Below are 18,128 nucleotides of genomic sequence, written 5' to 3' on the forward strand. Positions count from 1 at the left end.
CCTACCTTAGTTGGTCGAACCGAAGTGCAATACCCTACACTTGCTTGCATTAATTTTACTTCTGCTATTTTTAGCAGATTTTCCCACCTAGAACAGATCCTGCTGAAAGTTCTGATGGTCTTCCTGGCTGTTGGCTACACCTCCAATCTTAGTGTCATCGGCAAATCTACAGATCCAATAAACCACATTATCATCCAGAGCATTCGTATAGATAACAAACAATGCATCCAACACCGACCCCTCTGGCTCTCCACTATACACGGGCCTCTCGTCAGGGAGGCAACCATTCAATAGCACTATCCGCCATCTCCCACAACTTCAATGTCCACTCCAATTTACCACCTCATCTTGAATGACGAGGATTTTATTGACAAACCTCCCTTGTTGAATTTCTTGATAAAGTACAGATAAACAACGTGCACTGCCTTGCTTTCATCAACGTTCCGAATAGTATTATTCTTAACTTCTTCGAAACACTCTATAAGATTGCCATGAATACACAAAGTTATACACAATCCATTCTATTTATTGAAATTCTCACAAATTCGGTCTTTCAAATAACTTTCCCACCACTGATGTCAGGAGCACTGGCTTGTAATTACTTGGCTGTGTCTCTGAGCCTTTCGTAAGTGAACTCAAATCCTCCGGTACCTTACCTGTCGCTAAGCAGAATTTAAATTACTTTGTTCACATTGGAATGTCGAACCAGTTCGATTTGATTTTAACAGAACGTCCACTCCTTATTCTGAGGAATGTGAGAGTTCAGGTGGCTGCTTATAGATAGACTCTTAGCTCAGATTCTCACAGAAAAACAACCCGCACATTCCAGTTGCACTGAAGTGTGACAGCAGGAAACCTCTATATGTTATTGGTTTAGCTCTTGTTACAGGACCTGCTGAGATGCTACAGAATTATCCATGCTGTTAGAATATTCTCGGTGAATAAATCAAACTATAGTCATTTCGGATTTTCATATAATCAACCTGTTTCTGTGTTATGAATCAGTGGTCAGGTAATCATGGTCCCTTAGGAAAATACAGCACAGAAACCGGCCCTTCGGCCGAGATAATTAAATTGCCTACTTCAGTCAGCATAGCCCTCCATACCCACACATCTAAAGTATCATTTGCTGTTGATACAAAGATTGAAGGTGTAGTGGACAGTGAGGAAGTTTTTCAAAGCTTGCAGAGGAATTTGGACAAGCTGGAAAAATGGGTTGAAAAGTGGAAGATGGAGTTTAATAGAGACCAGTGTGAGGTATGGCACTTTTGAAGGACAAACCAAAGTAGAAATCACAAGGTAAATGCTAGGGCACTGAGGAGTGCTGTAGAACAGAGGGACAGGGGAATACAGATACAAAGTTCCCTAAAAGTGGTGTTACAGGTAGATAGGGTCGTAAAGAGAGCTTACGACCCTATCTCAAAGGCATTTATAATTCAAAGTATTGAGTATAAGAGTTGGAATGTTATGGTGAGGTTGTATAAGGCATTGGTGAGGTCGAATTTAGAGTATTGTGTGCAGATTTGGTCACCAAATTACAGGAAGGATATTACTGAGGTTGAAAGAGTGCAGAGAAGGTTTACAAGGAGGTTGCCGGGACTTGAGAAACTGAGCTGCAGAGAAAGGTTGAATAGGTTAGGACTTCATTCCCTGGAGCGTAGAAGAATGAGGGGATGGAGGTATATAAAGTTATGATGGGTGTAGATATGGAGAGTAATGAAAGCAGATCCTTTTTAATTTCTCCGCATCAAGGATTGAAGTCAAAACTTATTATCGATTTCCTTGTATCTCAGGTCCACCTGTCGGGCTGGATCCTTGTAAATTTTCTCTTCACGTATCTACGTACATATTCCCTGTCGGAAGGTTACCATACTGCATAAAACTTCATATTAGGCCTCAGCCATGTCTTGTCCAACTTTAAGATGACATTTTATCACCTGTACTCTGTACTTTGATTTATGACGGATAATGTGCCAACAGCTTCCGTTACGGCAGCATTACCCGTCACCCATTTGTTCCCAGTTATTCCATATTCGACCACACACCATGATACTATTCCTCTCTGTCTATCATACTCCCCATCTTGGCAGCATCCGGAAATTTGCTGACGCAATTTAGCAAATTATCATCCAGATAATGTTGATACAGATGTAAACAGCAAAGGAACCAGCATCGGTCTGTGCAGTTCTCCGCTTGTCACAGGTATCCAGTTAGAGAGGCGACCATCTGCTACCAATCTCTGGTTCCTTTCACAAAGCAAATGTCTCATAAATTTACTACCTCATTTTCATAGCAGAATGACTCAACATTGCGGGAATCTGTAAAATATCTTGCAAAATTCCATGTCGACAGCAGCTTATATGTTTCCTTCAACAACATTCCTGGTAACTTCTTTGACAGGATTTGCCACAAACGAAGCTATGTGGACTATTGTTAATCAGTCAATATCTAAAAAGAAACTCATGTATCCGGCACATTAAAATGCCTTCCAGTAACTTTCCCACTAATGATGTCAGGCTCACAAGACAATAAATTCATAGATTATTTTTAGAGCCTTTTTTAAAGAAACGGGACATCATTTCCTATCCTCCAGTTATCTGGTTTAAGAATGATGTAAATATCTCTGCTGGGGTTGCTGCAAGTTTTTCCTTTCGCGAGGTCCGAAGGAACACCTTGTCAGGTTCGGGTGATTTATCCACTCTAATGTGCCTCCTCCAAACGTCTCCACCTTTGTAATCTGTATAGAGTCCGGGAAGTTGATTCAGTTTTGTTTTACCTCAATAAACTGCATCCGACTCCTAGATAAATGCAGATGCAAAAAAGTTAGAGCTTTTGGCACCACATTTGCATTCGCTATTGTCCAATTCTCACCTTCCAGTGGTCTAATTATGTCTCTTGAAATCCTTTTGCTCTGAAACTATGTGCAGCATTCCTTACGATTGAACTAGGGCAAAATCATCCTTTCTTGACTCTTCTGCTCTCTTTCTAAAGTGTTCTCTTGCATTCCCTGCACTCGATAAGCACGTCATTGCACCTGTAATTCATCTCCTGTTTTTTTCTTCACTTGAGCCTCCATATCATTTGAAATTCCAACTTCTCGACACCTGTTAGTTTTACCCTTTATTGTGATAGGCCCGTACAAACTTTGTTCCCTCAAAATTTCACTTTGGAAGAACTCCCACCTACCACGTACACCTTTGACAGAAAACAGCCTGTCCCAATCGACACTTGCAAAATCGTTTCTGACACCAGCAAGATTGGATTATGTCCAATCTAAAATCGCAATCCAAGAAGAAGGCCTGTTTTATGCTTAGGTACTTTCAAACTAATGGCCTGCGGACTACTGGATACAAAAGTGTTCCGCTAGAAAAACTTCTGCCACCGGCCCTATCTCGTTCATTAAATGCAGATCAAGTATCGTCCAGTCGTTCATTTGGGACTTTTATCTGGCGCTTAAAAAAAAAAAAACTATCCACAATATATTTCACAACCAATATTCCATCTAGTTCTTTTACACTATGGAAGTCGCAGTCAAAAATTGGAAAGTTAAAATCAGCTGTTATCACAACCTATGCTTCCTGCAATTTTCTGCATTTTCTCTTCAAATGTGATCCTCTAAATCAATCAGACTGATGGGTGTTATGTAGTGCCCTACAATCTCATTTAATGCGTCCCCCTCTGCTTCTTAATGGTTAAATATAGTAGTTACAGGAGCCCTGGGCTCAGCTGGCTTTCATGCAATGCTTTTTGTATTGGAATATCTGCAGCTGAGCACAGTTGTCGACCCATGCTGAACCTTTTCATTCCTGACTTTGACTATCTTCATAACAACATCTGTCTCTACAACCTCTCCACTCTCTGCTCTGGAGCAGTCCTGTTCCCGCAAGGATATCAGTCCCCTTTCAGTTCAGGTGCAAACCACCTTCCTTAGAGCATACTCCAAGTTCAACAAAATGACTCCCATAGGTTAGTCCTCTATTTTGCTTTCACTCATGCATGCCTGAAATATCGCTAATGTCTCAGCACCGAACACCAGGCTCGAAGCATTCTCTGTGTGGAAAAAAAAGGTTACATGTCACAGCGCGCTATAATTTCCTCCGATTATCTTAATGTTATGCCCCTCCTATTAGCCACTTACTCCCAAGATAATGTCTTGCTGCACAATCCCTCAATACCGCTTACACCTTATACTCTCCTATCATGAAATCTGCCATATTCCTTCGCACAAAATCCAAAATCCAGAGAACCCTCAACGTTTCCTCATTAGACTTGATCTCTTACCTGAGTAGCATCTTGGTAAATCTATTCTGCATTGTCTTTAAAACTTCCAAGTCCTCCTCTAATTGATGCAGAATTAGGAAATTCGGACCATTCTGCTCCAAAATTCCATCATGACTGATTTACCATTCCCACAACTCCATTCTGCCAGCTTCTTCCCGTCCCTTTGGATGTCCAGTCTAATCAGAACCTATTTTCCCCTGCTTTAAACACTATACAAGTTGGCTTTCCCAGCGGTTAATGCCCCCACTATGTGTGAATACTGAAGCAAATTATTTATTACTGACAGCTGCTGCTCCCCTGTTACTCCAGCACGTTCCCGGTTTTATCCATGATCAGTCCTCCCTATTCTCATGTGCGTCTATAACTCCTGATTGTTTCCTTCATCCTACTCAGCAACGCCTTCTGCTATTCCCTTCGCGCAATATTAGGTCCATTTCCAGCTCCCTTCCTAGATGCCTTGTAATACTCGAGCCTTCTCTGACCCTTGCTTCGTAAAGTGCGCTTCCGTCTTCCTCTTGAGTAGGGTTTTCATATTTATTATGAACCATGTCTCCATATCCTATCATTCTTTTCATTCTGCGTTGAGTCAAATCTATGAAAAGCCCAATACAAGTTCTCCATTAACAATCTCTATATTAATTTAGTTCATTTCCCCGTACATCTGTTCCCAATTTATGGTCTCACCATCTTACGCAATAGCATAGTCCCTTCCCTCCCCAAATTCAATATTTTACCATTCTTCTGCACCTCTCCAAAGATAAACGTTAAGAAGTAATTAATGTTTTTTTATTTTGAATTGCGCATCCTCTGAGTGTTTTCACACCAGGTCTGACACTTTCTCTGGTACAATAACCAATATGATCACTGAGGGGCAGTGGAGTAGTAGTGTCGGTGAGATGTCTGTCGAGTACTCCCCAAAATATCTGTTCTTTTTCTGTTATGGCGGTTCATGTTCGTTTAAAATAACAACAATTCATACAGATATATTGTTCAAATGAGAAGGACGTTTCCAAAGAACATAACGATAATTCACCATAGATTGAGAAACACAAGAGATATGAGACAGATGCTTTTATGATTTCTGTGCGACGTGAGGAGATGAGTGCCGTATTTTCCTCCTTCCAATGGGTCCATTACAGCAATGAGAATATCTGTCACTCTCCTACAGAGCCATCATAGACCTCGCTGGTGTTATCAGTGCTTCCTCTGACATGCCACCGGCAACATAGAAAATGTGATTGCTTGTCCAGTTCCATCAATACTGCAATGTAATTATCACAGCTTATTCGGTCACCCGGTCTCTCGCACAGAGAATACCACTTCTTATTCAGAACATTCTCTCAGTATACTGGTAATTCCATTGCTACTCGAGTCTCACGATGGACAAAGTTTAAACTACATATAAAACCGTGACCCATAAAACGATAACAATATCGCTGACCGACCCTGTTTCTTTGTTTGTTTAAGTCTACGAAATACACACTCTGCTCCCGTCAATCCCGTGAGATGGCTCTGCCACGCCAAACCCTGGTTTGTGTGGGTACGGTGTAATTTGCTACGCTGTTGTATATCAGTGCCAAGAAATAACAGTCAACACACTGCATGTGATTAAAGGAATCATATTTACTTAATGTTACTTAACTAAAGGGTCATTAAAGAAATGAAATAAATAAAGAAAAAGGGCGTATTATAATTAACCAGTCAAATGTGAACACGTTGGAGTTCATCTTCAACTTTTCTGTCACTCACGCGCTGGACTTCGGTCTGCGTGGAAGCTCTCACCACCTTCCGATCGTCGCTCGCAATCCATTTCGAACAAATGGTCTCCCACCGGGTCCTATCCGACACTGGTTCTCCCCTGCGTCTTCTCTCTTCGTCTCCCGCCGAACAAAAGGCCCCGGCTCACAACGGCGTCAGGACACAACAGAAAAGCACACCCCGCTCATTCGACGGCTCACATTCCGACGCATCGGAAATCTCCAGCTATAAACTAAACGAATGTTGCCTTACAGTTATATAGGGAAGTTAACAAAGCTTATGCGGTATTAACTTTCATAAGTCGAGAGATAGCATTTGAGAGTCCCGAGATAATGATGCAACTCTGTAAAACTCTGATTAGGCCACACTTGGAGTACTGTGTCCAGTTCTGGTCGCCTCACTGTGGGAAGGATGTGGAAGCATTGGAAAGGGTACAGAGGAGATTTACCAGGCTGCTGCTTGGTTTAGAGAGTATGGATTATGATCATAGATTTAGGGAGCTAGGGCTTTACACTTTGGAGAGAAAGAGGATGAGAGGAGACATGATAGAGGTGTACAAGATATTAAGGGGAGCAGATAGAGTGGGCAGACAGCACCTCTTCCCTAGGGCACCACTGCTCAATACAAGAGGACATGGCTTTCTGGTAAGAGGTTGGAAGTTCAAGGGGGATATTAGAGGAAGATTTTTCACTCAGAGAGGGTTGGTGCGTGGAATGCACTGCCTGAGTCAGTGGTGGAGGCAGAAACTCTCGGGAAATTTAAGAGACTACTGGACAGGTACATGGAGGAATTTAAGGTGGTGTGTGGGGTTATATGGGAAGCAGGGTTTAAGGGTCGGCACAACTTTGCGGACCGAATGGCCTGTACTGTTCTGTACTATTCTATGTTCTATGTTCTACAAACACGGCTTCTCCATATAGACCATTACAATAGCAATAAAGTCTTCTTCCCGGGCGTGACACACATCTTTATAAAAATGCTCGTCAGCACATCACACTGCCAGTGATAATGCCCAGTCATAACCCACCACACTGTCACTGGTTGTCAGAAAATATTGGCCATATGTTTACCTCTCAGTGCTCGCCATTTGTAGCGAATAAAACCGTCACAACTGACATACTGCAGAATCACTATCACAAATGTGCTGTTATCAATGATATTTAAAGCGCCCTGCACAGGGGGATATGTCTGAAATGATGTGGACCGGATTTCCTTTCAACATAACGTTATGGGGACTTGCTTATACCTGATAAACATTTCAGAGGAGATATTTACCAATGAATGATTAAGATAACAGTGAAACATGATGGTACAGTATTCGCCTGGGCTTTTGTTCTTATTTGTGGATTGATATCACGGGTGACCCGGCGGAAAAGGAGAAACGTTCACGCATTATTTTTTGTCATCGCATTGGGCCGGGTTTACATTCCGAGTCATTGGCCCATTTTGTTTTTCGTATATGTAAAAGCAATTCGGAGTCATTTATTTGTAAATCTTGTTGCACTCTTTTGTTTCGAAGACGAAATATAAGTCGTTGCTTCAAAATATTAGCGTGGCCTATAATTCTCTGGTTGATTTGTGAGCCTTTCCCACATCCCACGCTCTGTACCTCTCACTTACCCGTGCACTCTACCTCCTATTCCCCCTCTCTCACAATTTCGCTCTGTCTGTACAGTCTATATCTCTTTATCTCTCCCCTCTCCTCTCTCTCTCCACTCTGCACACTCTCGATCCCTCTTCTTGCCCACATATTCATCCACCTTCAGCTTCCGTATCTGCACCTTTCACACACACCGTGCCCCATCCCCTCTCCATGCTCACCCATGCACTCTCCTTCTGCCTCTTCCTTCCCCTCACCTGCACTCCCCATCGCACTCTCAGCCGCACAGCAACATCAGTTAAAAGGTGCAAAAGTTAAGGATGATATGGTCTGATTTGTTCAAATGGCAAAAAAAAAAATATGTTTTAAAACAACTGTGGATGATTGGGTTAGGGTTAAAAATAACTATGCAGCTTCTGGCCCCTGGTCACCTTCTTTAGACTGTTAAAGGTTCTATCGGTCTTCACTTTAGTAGAAATGGTTTAATGTATTAAAGACACAGTATTCACAACTGAACAAGGGTGACGGTGGATTCGACTTCAGCAGAACGATATTTGTGTGTCCAGGCAGCTGATTACACAGAGACACTGAGCTGCGTATCTCACAGAACAACAACCAAAACCTTCCTAATCAATCAATTTTGCTTCTTCATTTCTAATTTCTCTGAAGGGTCTCAGCTCGAAAAGACGATTTTTTATTCAATTCCATAGACTTTGCCTGACCTGCTGAGTTCCTCCATCATTTTGTGTATTACAATAGCTATGGATGATCGGCGAGAGAGAGTGTGTGGGATCAACAGGTGGGCAGTTTGAGTGGACTTCACAACATAAGCACGCTGTTAAAGTATTTTTTGAGAATTCAGCTGTGAAGAATTTAACTTATGATATTTATTTGGACATTAATCCAGATATCTGCATTATCAATTAATGATGAATGAGTCAGCGAGCTGTAGAACAGTCTAATATGGAAACAGGCCCTTCAGCCCCGCCTTCCAACTGCAAACTGCTTCATGTTGCCCTTAAACCGTCTACCATTAACACAAGACTCTGATTGTTAGTGCATCCAAACTCAGTGGAAAATTTCAACCTGCATTTACCCTAGCAGATTTGTAAGCAAATAGTAGATATTTGGAGTAAACACAAGGTTGTGATTGTGGGAGATTTTAATTTTCCAAACATAGACTGGGAAGCCCATACTGTAAAAGTACTGTAAAAGGGCTGGACGGTTTGGAGTTTGTAAAATGTGTGCATGATTTTTTTGTTTTTTGCAGCCATACATAGAGGTACCAACCAGAGAAGGAGCAGTGTTGAATCTCCTGTTAGGGAATGAGATAGGGTAGATGACGGAGGTTTGTGTTGGGGAGCACTTCGGGTCCAGAGATCACAATGCCATTAGTTTCAATATAATTATGGAGAAGGATAAGTCTGGACCGAGGGTTGATATATTTGATTGGTGAAAGAATAACTTTGAGGAGATGCGAAAGGATTTAGAAGGAGTGGATTGGGACAAATTGTTTTATGGGAGGAATGTAATAGAGTAATGGAGGTCATTTAAAGGTGCAATTCTGAGGGTACAGAATCTTTATGTTCCTGTTATGTTGAAAGGAAAGGTTAAGCGTTTGAGACATCCATGGTTTTCAAGGGATATTGGAAACACGGTTCGGAAAAAGAGAGATATCTACAATAAATATAGGCAGCATGGAGTAAATGAGGTGCTGCAGAAATATAAAGAATATAAAAAGAATCTTAAGAAAGAAATTAGAAAAGCTAAAAGAAGATATGAGGTTGCTTTGGCAAGTAAGGTGAAAATAAAACCAAAGGGTTTCTACAGTTGTATTAATAGGAAAAGGATAGTGGGGAATTAAGTTGGTCCCTTAGAGAATCAGAGTGGACAGCTATGTGTGGAGCCAAAAGAGATTTGGGCCATGCAAAGCAATTTCTTTTCCTCGGTATTCACTGGGGAGAAGAATATTGACTTGTGCAAGATAAGGGAAACAGGTAGGGAAGTTATGGAAACTATGATGATTAAAGCAGAGGAGGTACTGGAGCTTTTAAGGAATACCAAAAGTGGATAAGTCTCCGGGTCCTGACAGGATATTTCCTAGGTCCTTGAGAGTAGTTAGTGTGGAAAGAGCAGGGGCTCTGACAGAAATATCTCAAATGTCATTAGAAACGGAGATGGTGCCGGAGGATTGTTTTATTGCTCATGCTGTTCCATTGTTTAAAAAGGGTTCTAAGAGTAAACCTGGCAATTATCAGGCTGTGAGATTGACGTCAGTTGTGGGTAAATTGATGGAAGTATTCTTAGAGATGGTATATATAATTATCTGGATGGACAACGTCTGATTAGGAGTAGACAACATGGATTTTTGCGTGGAAGGCCATGTTTGACAAATCTCTTTTTTTAAATTACTTTTTTTGAAGACGTTGCTAGGAAAGTTGACGAGGGTAAAGCAGTGGATGTTGTCTATATGGACTTCAGTAAGGCTTTTGACAAGGTTCCACATGGACTGTTAGTTGGGAAGGTTCAATGATTAGGTATTTATATTGAAGTAGTAGAATGGATTCAGCAGTTTCTGGATGGGAGACGCCAGACTGTAGTGGTGAATAACTGTTTGTCAGATTGGAGTCCGGTGATGAGTGGTGTGCCTCAGGGAATCTGTACTGGGTACAACGCTGTTTGTCGTTTACATTAATGATCTGGATGATGGGGTAGTAAATTGGATTAGTAAGTATGCAGATGATAGGTGGAGCTGTGGAAAATGAAGTTGGGTTTCAAAGCTTGCAGACAGATTTAGGCCAGTTAGAAGAGTGGGCTGAAAAATGGCAGATAGAGTTTAATGCTGATAAACGTGAGGTGCTACATTATGGTTGGACTAATCAAAATAGGACATACACGGTAAATGATAGGGCATTGAAGAATGCAGTATAACAGAGGGATCTAGGAATAATGGTGCATAGTTCCCTGAAGGCAGAATCTCATGTGGATAGGGTGGTGAAGAAAGCTTTTGGTATGCTGGCCTTTATAAATCAGAGCATTAAGTATAGGAGTTGGGATGTAATGTTGAAATTGTAGAACGCATTGGTAAGGCCAAATTTGGAGCATTGTGCACAGTTCTGGTCACCGAATTATAGGAAAGATGTCAACAAAATAGAGAGAGTACAGAGAAGATTTACTAGAATGTTACCTGGTTTTCATCACCTAAGTTATAGAGAGAGGTTGAACAAGTTGGGTCTTTATTCTTTGGAGCGTAGAAGGTTGAGGGAGGTCTTGATAGAGGTATTTAAAATTATGAGGGGGGTAGATAGAGTTGAAGTGGATAGGCTTTTTCCATTCAGAGTGGGGGAGATTCAAACAAGATTTGAGATTTAAAGGGCAGAAGTTCAGGGGTAACATAAGGGGGAACGTCTTTACTCAGAGCGTGGTAGCTCTGTGGAATGAACTTCCAGCAGAAGTGGTTGAGGCAGATTCGATGATGTCATTTAAAGTTAAATTGTATAGATAATGGACAGGAAAGGAATGGAGTGTTATAGGCTGAGTGCAGGTCGTTGGGAGTAGGTGAGAGTAAGAGTTCGGCACGGACTAGAAGGGCCGACATGGCCTGTTTCCGTGCTGTAATTGTTGTATGTTTATATTGTTATATCTATACACCCATAATTTTATGCACCACTCTCAAAGCTTCGCTCAGTGCTCCAAGTTCCAAGGAATGAAGTCCAATACTCTGAAACGTTATCTTGTCAGTCAGGTTGTCCATACCAGGCAACCTCTTGGTAATTTTTCTCTGTACTCTTACTCTGTATCCTTTCCTGTAGGTAGGCGACCAAAAGTACACACAATACTCCAAATTCAGTCTCAGCAATGCCTTATACTACACCAACAAAAATCCCATTTCCTGTGCTCAATGTATTGATTTATGCAGGCCAATGTTCGAAAAACAATGCAATCTCAGTAAAGTCGGAAATAATCCTGCAAAGTTATTTCCAGTCGTATACCCAATAACGCTTGGATTATATACATTGTACCTTTGACCTTCTTCACTGCCTACAACATTTCAAAATCTCCCTCACCACCTCAGCTCTTCACCATTACCGCCTCTTCAACCGAGGTGAGTGACCTCCTTTCTAACATTGGACTCCATCTGACCAGCTGCTTCTCCCAAGCTGAATCCACAGAACGTGTCCATCGCTGCTCGAATCTCATCGGATTCTCTGAGGCCCAGTGGACTTTATTGCCAACTATGCAATTTCGGGGAATTCAAATACTGCTCAGAATATAAATTCGACAATTACTGTGTAATTAATAAAATATGAGCCTACATGATATTTCATAAAGCTTGGAAATGTTTCTTTCTGTCCCTTAGGCGAATTGTAGACTCCGATTAGGAATAGGTCAGACAGCGTGGGAGGTAAGTGCGGAAATTGGTGGGGCCGCAGCGGATACAATTAAATTCTTTGGTCCCTTACAATATCTTTTAATAACTTTCCCATGACAGATAGCAAGCTCAGAGGGCTGAAATTTCACAGATTAATTTAGAATCTATCTTAAGCAACGGAAGAACACTGGGCTCTCCTCGAGTCCCCTGGTTTAAGCACGCAGACCGCGGACCCGATCTGTTTTACTTTTGCACATTTACTTTAAAGCTAATGTCCTTCGGACTACTGGATGCAACGTGTTCCCCTATACAAAATTGTGCCACCTGGCCTTCCTCCTTCCCTAAATGCAAATCAATATCGCACACTCCCTCATTTGGGACTTTTATCTACTGATTAAGAAAACATTCCAGAAAATAGATGACAACGTCTATTCCATCTTGTCCTTTTACACTTTGGGAGTACCAGTCAAAACCTGGAAATTTAACCCCAGCTCCTATAACAAACTGACGTTTGCTGAAATTCTGAGCAATTTCTCTTCGCATTTGTTCCTCTAACTCCCACGGACACTTGGCTGGGCTGTGATGCCGTGTAATACATCTATCATACTTCATCGCTCCAAAGCCAAAGCCCCTTTAACATGGCCGTACCTTTCTAATTACTACGTTCCACATTGAACGCCTCACTAGGTGAGTTCTCTAATCCACCCTGATGTGACATCTTCCCTAACTAATAACGCCATCCCTCCTCATTTATTCCTTCCCCCTCTGCTTCATCTTAAACAGCGGAGCGGTGGAATACTGCGCTGACAGTCCTGCTCATACTGCAACCATCCCACTAATGGCGATAATATAGTAAATCCACGTGCTCATTCATGCCATGGTCTCATCCGCCTTTTAATACAATACTTCTTACATTGAGGTATCTGTAGCTGAGTACATAACTCGCACCATGATCAACAATTAAATTCCTGACACGAGGAATTCTGCAGATGCTGGAAATTCTAGCAACACACGTCTAAGTTCACCAGAAACTTTGATGTGTGTGATTTAAATTACTGATTCTGTCTGAGGCAAATCATCATCTAGATCGTTAATACAGATGTAAACGTCAAAGGAACCAGCACCGGTCTCTGTAGAACTCCGCTGCTCACAGGTATCCAGTTGGAGAGGCAACCATCTGCTACCATTCCGTGGTTACTTTCACAAAGAAAATGGCTCATAAATTTACTACCTGATTTTCAGAGCGGAGAGACTGAACCTCACCGGAAACTATCAAATGTCTTGAAAAATTCCATGTCGACAGCACCTTATATTTTTTCTTCATCAACTTTCCAGGTAAGACCTTTGACACGATTTACCAGTAATGAAGCCATGCGGACTATCGTTAATCCGTGGATATCTAAAAGGAAAATCATATATTCCGCCCATTAAACTACCTTCCAATAACCTTCCCACGAATGATGTCCGGCTCACAAGACTATTGTTTCATGGATTATTTTTAGAGCCTTTCTTATACAAAGGAACAACATTGGCTATGCCTGGTTTAAGAATGATGTATATATCTCTGCTAGAGTTCCTGCAAGTTCATCCTTTTGCTGGGCCCGAAAGAACACCTTGACCGGTTCTGGGGATTTATCCACTGGAATCTGCCTGAAGACAGCAAAGGCTTTCTCCTTGGCAATCTCTGTACAGTCCAAGAAGATGATTCAATGCTGCTTTCCTCAATAGACTGTATCGGTTTCCTGGATAAATACAGATGCAAAACATTAGCTCGTCTGGCACCACATGTGCATTAGCTATGGTCCTAGTTCAAGAAAACTAATTACGTTTCTTGAAATACTTTTGCTCTTAAGATATGTGCAGCAGCCCTTACCATTCAACTCGGACAAAATCATATCATTCTCTCACCCTCCTCCTCTCTTTGATAAACGTTCTCTTGCATTTCCTACACCCCATAAACACATTACTGAACCTGCAATTCACCTCATTTCCTTTCTTCACTTGGGCCTCCATATCACTTGAAATTCCAGGTTCCCGACACTGTTATGTTTAGCATTTATTCAGTCGGGCCCGTGCAAACTTTACGCTCTCGAAATTTCACTTTCGAAGACCTTCCACTTACCATAGAATGTCCCAGGGGACACTTGCAAAATCCTCTCTGATACCAACAAGATTCTTTCTGTCTCCAATCTAAAATCGCAGCCCGAGAACCAGGCCTGTTTTTGCATGTTTAACTTCAAACTAATGGCCTGCGGACTAGTGGAAGCAAAGTGATCCCCGAGGCAACCTTCTGCCACCGGTCCTCTCTCGTTCCCTCAGAGAAGATCAAGAATCGCAGTCTTCGTCATTTCAGGTTTTTATCTACTGCTTAAGAAACTGTCCAGAACATCTATTCACAACCTCTATTCCATCTATTCCTTTCACACCATGGGTTCCCAGTTTCCCAGTTAAAACGTGGAAAGTTCAAACCAGCTGTTATTACAACCTTATGTTTCGTGAAGTTTTCGGCCATTTCTCTTCAAATGTGACCCTCTAATTCTATCGGACTGTTTGATGGTGTTTAATGCCCTGTAACACACCCATCGTGCACCATTGCTCCAAAGGCAGAGCCTCTTTTCCATGGGCATACCTTTCCTCTTACTACGTTGTACATAGAGCGTCTAACCAGCTGAGTTCTCCAGTCCAGCCTGACTATGATATTTTCCTTGACTAGTAACCCACCACTCCTCATTTACTACGCCCCCGCCCCCCAGCACCCCCCCCCCCACTCTTTCGTGTTAAACAACGGGGCGGCGAAATACTGAGCTGGCAGTCCTGCTTCTACCGTAAGCGTCTCACTCATGGCTAAAGTATAGTAATTCCACTTGCCTATTCCGGCCCTGTGCTCATTTGCCTTTCAGACAATGCTTCGTGCATTGAAATATCTTCAGGTGAGATCACGAGACGGCCCATGCTGGACCTTTTCATTCCTGACTTGTGTGTGGTTTTTACAACATCTGTCTCCACAACCCCTCCACTCCCTGTTCTGGGGCAGTCCTGTTCCCATCCACTTGCAAGTCTAGTTTAACCCTCACCTGTGCACCCCGCCCCACCCCTGCCACTATGCTCAACAATTAAATTTGAAGTTCTGACTGATCGAGAACATATTAGCCTCCGCTTTCAAGCCTAAATCCAATAGCTTGGATTTGACAGTGGGCTGAGAAATGATAACAGAAATTTACCACTTTCTCGTTGTAGCAGTAATTGAATAAAAATCACAATCATCTCTGCCCGTCTGCGATTCTCCAGACGAGATGCGCTTTATTTCCGATTTTTGCCACTGCCAGCAGTTGGGTTTGAACGTAAGCAGAAAAAGAGAAAAAGCGAAATGTGAATGGAGAATAGTGAAATGGAAGGGGTCGTTACAGGAAGTTTGAGATATTCATGCTCATACAATCATGTCTGAGGTTACCCACACGGAACAAAATTTGTTGCTCCAGCAACATGGACATGGCCTCAGTGCTACCATGCCCAGCACCGAAACGTGCTGCTCTCCAACAGTCACAGGCCTCTACTGAGAAAGGCAACCATCTGCCACCACTCTTTGCCTCCTGCTACTACGCCAATGCTTACTCTAATGTACTACTTCATCTTGAATGCAAAGCTCGTGGATTTTCTTGGCAAAACTCCGATGCGGATCTTTGATATAATCTCTTGAAAATGTCCATTTAGGATTCATCCTCTGCAGTGCCTTCATGAACTCTCCTGGAAACATTCTTCGTTACTTCTTCAAGAAACTCTATAGCATGTCGTGGGATACACAAAACCATGCTGACTATCTCTGGACTGTCCTGTCTATTAAAATAATCATACATACGGTGCTCCAAAGCGTTCCCACTACTGATGTCAGGAGCACCAGCCTAGGATTCCATAATTTATTTCTGAGCCTTTCCCGCATCCCTCGCGCTCTCCCTCTCACTCAACCATGCTGTCTCCCTTCCAGCCTCTGTCTCTCACCCTTTCCCTCTCTCTTTAACACTACTTCTTTCTTCTCAGTCCATCTCTCCACTATCCCCTATTCCTCCCACACACTCTAAGAACTTGAGCTCCCCATTCTCCAGCTTCTATAAACACTATGCCTTTTCCGGCCGCCCTGCTTACCCCTCCACTCTCCTTTTGATTCCTTCTTCCCCTCAACCTCACATAAACTTCATTTAATATGTTACTGGCAAAGAGTTACGAATGCAGTTGCCTGATTTATTTAAGTGAACCGTAAAAATATTTTAAAAACAACTGCTGGTGACTGGAGTCTCAGTTTAAAATAAAATGCATATTCTCACTCTGAGAAATTTTCTTTATAAGGTTAAAAGTTATAACGCTGTTCCCTGCAACAGAGGTAGTTAATTGCAATGTTAAAGACAGTATTCGCAGGTGAATGGCAGTGAGAGTGGAGTTAATTTCAGCAGAAAGGCCACTCCCTATTCTGTCGGACATGCGGGCCTGTACCGTTTCTTCAGGCAGCTATTTTTATAATCTTACAACCCTCTGTATGAACAAGTTTTCTTTCATGTTCCCATTAAACTTTTCACCTTCCCCACTTAACACTTGAGCTCTGATTGTAAGTCCACCCCTCATCTTTTTGTGCAGCTCTATCAACTCATCCCTCATTGATCTTAATTCCAAGGAATAAATTCTGATCCTATTCAAAATTTACTCATAACTCATGTCCTCCATTCCGGGCAAATTCCTAGAAATTTTTCTCTGTATTCTTTGATGTATCCTTCCTGTAGGTAGGTGACCAAAGTACACAGAATGCTCCTAATTCGGCCTCAGAAATGACGCATACAGGTTCAAACATGTTTCCCATCTCCTGTATTCAAAGTATTAATTTATGAAGGGCAATGTGCCAAAAGCAATGTAATCTCAGTGAAGCCCTGAATAATGTAGGAAAGTTATTACCATTCGTATACCCGATAAAGCTTCGATTATGTACATTTTACTTTGCTATCACCCAGTAGCTACCTCATTTCAAAACCTCCCTCACCACCTCAATCCTCCACCAACTCTGCCTCTTCTACAGAACTGGGTGAACTCATTTCCTACATTAGACTCCATCTGACCTGTTGCTTCTCCCCAATCTGAATCCCTGCAATGTGTCCATCAATTCAGGAACCTCATTGGATTTTCTGAGCCCCAGAGGAGTTTATTGCCAACTGCGCAAATTCGGGGAGGTACTGTAGTTTCAAATAACGTCTAGAAAATAGATTCGACAAATACACTTTAATTAATAAACAGTGAGCACATAAAAAAAATATATGGAAATGTTGCTTTAGCTCCCTTAAGCGAATTGTGGACATATTTTGGGAATAGCTCGGTCACTAAGGGAAGCAACAGTGAACAAACCTAAGCATCGCAAAGCACAACCGCATTTTTTAATTGCCTATTTACTTTGAAACTGCTGTCCTGAGGACGACCAGATGCAAAATCTTCCCTTCACGAACTTCTGCCACCTGCCCTCTCTCATTCTGTAAATACAGATCAGGTATCGTTCAGGACATTTATCGACTTCTTTATGAGAAATTTCCAGTAGATTTTTGACAACCTCTACTCCATCTTGTCCTTTTTTACTGTGGGAGTCTGAAATAAAACTTGGAAGTTTAAAATCACCTGATATAACTAAGTTATGTTTTCTGATATTCTCTTCGATCTCTCTTCAAATATATTTCTCCAACTCCTTCGACTGTGGACTATAGATAAGCTTAATGACCTGTAACATAAACACCAAACGCAATCTCTCCAAAGCCAAAGACCCTTTAGCATGGACATATCTTTCTTGTCACTCCGTTCCACACAGAACGGTTCACTAGGTCAGTTTTCCACTCCAACCTCTCATGGTCCGGTCCTGAAGTCCACATTCAGGTTCACGGTCCGTTCCATCGATCCATATTCCAGGTTATCCAGTTTTCCCTTGTCCTGTTGTGTGCTTTAATTGAGGTACATGATTCTGGTTTTGGGCTTGCTACATAAACAGCTCCTGGGTTCCGCTTCATTTGCTGGACTGTTCTCTTCCCTTCCCTTTCACCTTCTGCCTGAAGCCTTGCCCGGAGCCTTGCCCGGCAACGTGTGTCTGGAGCCTTG

The sequence above is a fragment of the Mobula birostris genome, chromosome 13 (genome assembly GCF_030028105.1).
Source record: "Mobula birostris isolate sMobBir1 chromosome 13, sMobBir1.hap1, whole genome shotgun sequence".
NCBI classification, from domain to species: domain Eukaryota; kingdom Metazoa; phylum Chordata; class Chondrichthyes; order Myliobatiformes; family Myliobatidae; genus Mobula; species Mobula birostris.